At 36.6% G+C, this 7,129-nt stretch overlaps 1 non-coding gene across 1 annotated transcript; it reads left to right on the top strand.

Annotated features, from left to right (window-relative positions):
- Window positions 1-841: 841 nt before the first annotated feature.
- On the top strand, window positions 842-949 carry LOC112752270 (small nucleolar RNA R71). Its single transcript, XR_003176716.1, has one exon. It is a non-coding gene; the product is annotated as a small nucleolar RNA R71 (small nucleolar RNA).
- Window positions 950-7,129: the final 6,180 nt, after the last annotated feature.

Genomic DNA, 7,129 nt, shown 5'->3' with positions numbered 1-7,129 from the left:
CCTTATTGATCACTGGACGTCCCAGGGGGTCTTCCTCCTTGGGATTCACGTCCTCCTCTCCCTCTTTGGGTTCGGCCATTTTGGTTATGTCAATGGCCTTGCACTCTCCTTTTGGATTTTCTTCTGTATTGCTTGGGAGAGTACTAGGAGGGATTTCAGTGATCCTTTTACTCAGCTGGCCTACTTGTGCTTCCAAATTTCTAATGGAGGACCTTGTTTCATTCATGAAACTTACAGTGGCCTTGGATAGATCAGAGACTAAGTTTGCTAAATTAGAGGTATTTTGTTCAGAGTTCTCTGTCTGTTGCTGAGTGGGTGATGGAAAAGGCTTGCTGTTGCTAAACCTGTATCTTCCACCATTATTAAAGCCTTGTTCAGGCTTTTGTTGATCCTTCCATGAGAGATTTGGATGATTTCTCCATGATGAGTTATAGGTGTTTCCATAAGGTTCACCTAAGTAATTCACCTCTGCTATTGCAGGGTTCTCAGGATCATAAGCTTCTTCTTCAGAAGATGCCTCTTGAGTACTGTTGGATGCAGCTTGCATTCCATTCAGACTCTGAGAAATCATATTGACTTGCTGAGTTAATATTTTGTTCTGAGCCAATATGGCATTCAGAGTATCAATTTCAAGAACTCCCTTCTTCATAGGCGTCCCATTATTCACAGGATTCCTCTCAGAAGTGTACATGAACTGGTTATTAGCAACCATGTCAATGAGTTCTTGAGCTTTTGTAGGCGTTTTCTTTAGGTGAATGGATCCACCTACAGAAGTATCCAATGACATCTTTGATAGCTCAGATAAACCATCATAGAATATATCCAGGATGGTCCATTCTGAAAGCATGTCAGAAGGACATTTTTTGGTCAGCTGCTTGTATCTTTCCCAAGCTTCATAGAGGGATTCACCTTCTTTCTGTCTAAAGGTTTGAACATCCACTCTAAGCTTGCTCAGCTTTTGAGGAGGAAAGAACTTGGCTAAGAAAGCCGTGACCAGCTTATCCCAAGAGTTCAGGCTATCTTTAGGTTGAGAGTCCAACCACACTCTAGCTCTGTCTCTTACAGCAAAAGGAAAAAGTATGAGTCTGTAGACTTCGGGATCTACTCTATTAGTCTTAACAGTATCACAGATCTACAAGAATTCAGTTAAGAACTGAAAAGGATCTTCAGATGGAAGTCCATGGAACTTGAAGTTCTGCTGTATCAGAGAAACTAGCTGAGGTTTCAGCTCAAAATTGTTTGCTCCAATGGTAGGGATGGAGATGCTTCTTCCATGCAAATTGGAATTAGGTGCAGTAAAGTCACCAAGCATTCTCCTTGCATTATTGTTGTTGGGTTCGGCTGCCATCTCCTTTACTTGTTCGAAATTTTCAATAAGGTTGTCTCTGGATTGTTGTAATTTAGCTTCTCTTAGTTTTCTCTTCAGAGTCCTTTCAGGTTCTGGATCAGCTTCAACAAGAATGCCTTTTTCTTTGTCCCTGCTCATAAGAAAGAGAAGAGAAAAAGAAAAGAAGAGGAATCCTCTATGTCACAGTAAAGAGGTTCCTTATTGTTAGTGGAAGAAGAAAAGAAGAAAAAAAATTCGAACACAGATGGAACAGGGGGTTCGAATTTGGTGAGTGATGTGAGGAAGAGATGTTAGTAGATGAATAAATAATTAGAATGAGATGAGAGAGGGAGAATTTTGAAAATAATTTTTGAAAAAGAGTTAGTGATTTTCGAAAATAGTTTTTGAAAAAAAGTTTGTAATTTTTCAAAAATTCAAATAAAAAAATAAAATAATTAGTCTAATTAAAAAGAAATTTTGAAAAAGAGGGAAGATATTTTTGAAAATTAGAGAGAGAGAGAGAGTTAGTTAGGTAGTTTTGAAAAAGGTAAGAAACAAACAAAAAGTTAGTTAGTTAGTTGAAACAAATTTTGAAAAGATAAGAAGTTAGGAAGTTAGATAAGACATTTTAAAATCATATTTTGAAAAAGATAAGATAAGGAAGATATTTTTGAAAAGCTATGATTGAAATTAGTTTTTGAAAAAGATTTGATTTTTAAAATCACAATTAATGACTTGATTCACAAGAAATCACAAGATATGATTCTAAAACTTAAAGTTTGAATCTTTCTTAACAAGCAAGTAACAAACTTGAAATTTTTGAATCAAAACATTAATTGATGATGTTATTTTTGAAAATATGATGTAAAATTAAGAAAAAGATTTTTTTGAAATATATTTTTGGAATTTTCGAAAATAACTAAGAAAAATGAAAAAGATTTGATTTTTGAAAAAGATTTTGAAAAAGATAAAATTTGAAAATTTGATTTGACTCATAAAAACAACTAGATTTTTAAAATTTTTTGAAAAAGTCAAATCTAATTTTCGAATTTATGAGAGAGAAAAAGGGAAAGATCTTTTTTTTTATTTTTGAATTTTTATGATGAGAGAGAAAAACAAGAAAAATGATGCAATGCATGAAATTTTTAGATCAAAACAATGAATGCATGCAAGAATGCTATGAATGTCAAGATGAACACCAAGAACACTTTGAATGTCAAGATGAACACCAAGAACTTATTTTTGAAAAATTTTTAATGCAAAGAAAACATGCAAGACACCAAACTTAGAATTCTTTAATGCTTAGACACTAAGAATTCAAGAATGCATATGAAAAAGAAAAGACACAAAACATGCAAATGCAAAGATCAAACAAGAAGACTTACCAAGAACAACTTGAAGATCATGAAGAACACTATGAATGCATGATTTTTTTCGAAAAATGCAAGATGAACATGCAATTGACACCAAACTTATAACATGACTCAAGACTCAAACAAGAAACACAAAAAATATTTTTGATTTTTATGATTTTCTAATTTTTTTGTATTTTCTTTTAATTTTTTCGAAAATCATTTTGAAAAAGAAAAATAAGGATTCCAAAATTTTTAATATGAAGTCCAGGAATCTTATGCTCTTTAGTCTAAAGCTCCAATCAAAGGGTCAGGCATGGCTTAATAGCCAGCCAAGCTTTAGTATGTAACTCAGACATGACACGCCTAACATGCCCTACAGGCATGGCTTTACAGCCAGCCAGGCTTCACATGCTTCATGAAACACTAGAATTCATTCTTAAAAATTCTGAAGAAAAATATATTTTTGAAAACATTTTTATTTTAAGATTATTTTTTTTTCGAAAACAGGTGAGAAAATTTTGAAATATTTTTTGAAAAATTTTTTTTGAAAAGAAAACGAAAAGAAAATTACCTAATCTGAGCAACAAGATGAACCGTCAGTTGTCCAAACTCGAACAATCCCCGGCAACGGCGCCAAAAACTTGGTACGCGAAATTGTTACTCAGGTTGTGAATTATTGTTCGAAATTGATTCCCTGGGGATGGCACCAAAAACGGATGCACAAAACCATGGTCTAAACGTCTCTTCACAACTTCGCATAACTGACCAGCAAGTGCACTGGGTCGTCCAAGTAATACCTTACGTGAGTAAGGGTCGAATCCCACGGAGATTGTTGGTATGAAGCAAGCTAAGGTCACCTTGTAAATCTCAGTCAGGAAGATATAAAATAGTAATGGGGTTTTCGAAAATAAGTAATAAAAGAAGGATAGAAATACTTATGTAAATCATTGGTGAGAATTTCAGATAAGCGTATGGAGATGCAATCGTTCCTCTGAACCTCTGCTTTCCTGCTATCTTCATCCAATCAGTCTTACTCCTTTCTATGGCTGGCTTTATGCAAGGGCATCACCGTTGTCAGTGGCTACATCCCCTCCTCTTGTGAAAATGGTCCAAGATGCCCTATCACGGCACGGCTAATCATCTGAGGTTCCCGATCATGCTGGAATAGGATTCACCCTCCTTTTGCGTCTGTCACTACGCCAAGCACTCGCGAGTTTGAAGCTCGTCACAGTCATTCAATCATTGAATCCTACTCGGAATACCACAGACAAGATTTAGACTTTCCGGATTCTCTTGAATGCCGCCATCATTCTAGCTTACACCACGAAGATTCCGATTAAGAGATCTAAGAGATACTCATTCAATCTAATGTAGAACGGAAGTGGTTGTCAGGCACGCGTTCATAGGGAATGATGATGATTGTCACGTTCATCACATTCAGATTGAAGTGCGAATGAATATCTTAGAAGCGAAATAAGATGAATTGAATAGAAAACAGTAGTACTTTGCATTAATCTTTGAGGAACAGCAGAGCTCCACATCTTAATCTATGGAGTGCAGAAACTCTACCGTTGAAAATACATAAGTGAAAGGTCCAGGCATGGCCGAGATGGCCAGCCCCCATGATCTAAGAACTAGGCGTCCAGAGATGTCTAATACAATAGTAAAAGGTCCTATTTATAATAAACTAGCTACTAGGGTTTACAAAAGTAAGTAATTGATGCATAAATCCACTTCCGGGGCCCACTTGGTGTGTGCTTGGGTTGAGCTTGAAGTCTACACATAGAGAGGTCATTCTTGGAGTTGAACGCCAGCTTTTGTGCCAGTTTGGGCGTTGAACTCCACTTTGCAACTTGTTTCTGGCGCTGGACGCCAGAATTGGGCAGAGAGCTGGTGTTGAACGCCAGTTTGCGTCATCTAAACTCGGGCAAAGTATAGACTATTATATATTGCTGGAAAGCCCTGGATGTCTACTTTCTAACGCAATTGGAAGCGCGCCATATTGAGTTGTAGCTCCAGAAAATCCATTTTGAATGCAGGGAGGTCAGAATCCAACAGCATCAGCAGTCCTTCTTCAACCTCTAAATCTGATTTTTGCTCAAGTCCCTCAATTTTAGCCAGAAAATACCTGAAATCACAGAAAAACACACAAACTCATAGTAAAGTCCAGAAATGTGAATTTAACATAAAAACTAATGAAAACATCCCTAAAAGTAACTAGATCCTACTAAAAACATACTAAAAACAATGCCAAAAAGCGTATAAATTATCCGCTCATCAGCCGCCGTGCCGAGTTGCTGGAGAACTCTTCCGGTAAGGGTTTTATTTGAGGTTTCTGCCTTTTTTGATTTCAAGAAGGTTTTAATGTTGCGCAGTTTTTATAGTTGATCCACCGGAGCTTCTGGCCACCGCCGGAGCTGCTGCCGGGCTGGTTCGAAATCCCAGCTGCTTCGTGTTAAAATTCCGGTAAGAGATTATATTTCGAAAGCCCTACGTTAGTATCTCGTACGTGTATTAAAGCCTATACGTTATTAATGTTCCTAGACTTTAGTAACTGAGGTTGCTTGTTGTAAATTAGAGCTGTTTATGCTGCTGCGAAAATGTGTGGGGCTGTGCTTTGAAGCTGCCTTTGATTTCGAGTTGAGGCGAAAAGAACTTATGAGGCGTTTGGGTTATGGAATTTGCGTTTTGAGGTAGGGGCGCTTTCCAAAAACTATGTTTTGTGTATTGGAATTATTACATATGGATACTGGTGCGAGATATTGTGTATTTGGTGATTGTATCTGCCTTATGTATTATTTGATTGACTCGAATGACTATGGATGTTGGTTTGGCTGAATTGTTGTGTGGCTTTGTGAAATGTAATGTCTGAAGTTGATTCTTTAAAGATTTGAAATATGAATTTAATCCGTTGAGGATTGGTTTGAATTGAGTCAATTATTTTGATGATGTGAAAGATAGAATACTCTTGAAATTCAGCCTGGGTTGCTTTAATTGATTTGGTTTTAATAAATGATTTATTACTGAACCGATTTTTTTAAAGCTTTAGAAATGAGTTAAATCGGTTGATATTGAGTTGATTTTGAAATGGTTTTCTTGAGATATGCCACTGAGGCGACGGTTGGATTTAGCTTGCTTTGAATTGATTTCTGGTTTTGAGCTGTTGAAAAGGAATGAGAAACGGTTTAGTTGGGACCCGAACCGGGTGGCAAAAGTCCAAGTTTTAGGGGAGGTGCTGCCGAAATTTCTACAAAATCCTAGTCTTGTTTAAAAAGTTATTTAAAAAGGATTGGATTTGAGAAGTTGTATTATTTGATTTATTAAGAGAATATTTATATTTTCAAGCTTAATTTATTTAGTGAACTTTATGCCTTGAGTTTGACTTATTTAGAAATGAACTATTTTTACCGTTTGAATCACTGAAGGAAAGAATGATGCTCTAATATTGATTTCAATATAAGAATGAGCTTTTAGTGATTTCAAAGGAATCTAGACTTTTGATTGAGTAATTAAGTTTGAGGCATTTTGGAAGAGTTAGAAAAATGGGTTCCAAAAAGAAACCTGAAAGTGGTTTGATTCAAATGAACCGGTTCCTTTTCAAATGAGTTGGTTTTTGGACCGGGTTGGAACTTGTGATTTTGTATGGTCGGTTTCATAATAAATTCAGTTTTATTTACTTGAACCGAGAATCCATGATTTTAATAGTTTCAATGAATTTTAAGGAATTGATATAGGTTGACCTTCCCTAAAGACTTGGGACTCTGCCGAGAAAATTTTGTTATAAAATTCCATTGTTGTATGGGTGATTTTGAATACTTTGAAATAAATCCTTAACTTGCCATGGTTTTGGAAGTTTTGGAAAGAGAATGCCGAGAGTGGCTTTATTTTAAAAAGGGAACTCACTTTGAGTAAATTTGGCTTATGAGCCTGAGATGATTTGAGAAACGAGATTTCTAAAGCCAAGGCTGAAAAGAGTTGAAACTTGATTTCAAAGTGAAACGATTTGAGAAAAAGTGAATTATGGCTTAAATGCCGATTTTATGAATTTGATGATGTTGGATGGTGGAAGTGCTGTTTTGTTATGGGCCGGAATGGCTGTGTATGATTATGAATATTGGCTGGTTCTGGATTGAACCGCGAGCCGGAATGGCTGTGTATGATATTGATTTATGGCTGATTGCCGAGTGAGTTATGGGCCGTATGGCTGATTATGAATTATGAATTTAAGCCGGATGGCTAAGATGGATGTTGATCCATGGCTGGGATTGAATAAATATATGCTTGAGATACCTGGGTAGTAGCAAGGGTTGTGGTTCGTCCCACTTGCTCCAGGTTAGAGACTGTGACGCCTGGGTAGTAGCGGTAGTAGTGGTGATTCCACTCGCTCCAGGTTGAGCTTTTAAACACCCGCCTGGGTAGTAGCCGCAGTAGTGGTTATTCCACTGGC

Source organism: Arachis hypogaea, chromosome 15 (genome assembly GCF_003086295.3).
Source record: "Arachis hypogaea cultivar Tifrunner chromosome 15, arahy.Tifrunner.gnm2.J5K5, whole genome shotgun sequence".
Classification (NCBI taxonomy): Eukaryota; Viridiplantae; Streptophyta; class Magnoliopsida; order Fabales; family Fabaceae; genus Arachis; species Arachis hypogaea.
The sequence above is the reverse complement of the archived record's forward strand: the minus strand, read 5'-3'. Positions and strand labels throughout refer to the sequence as shown.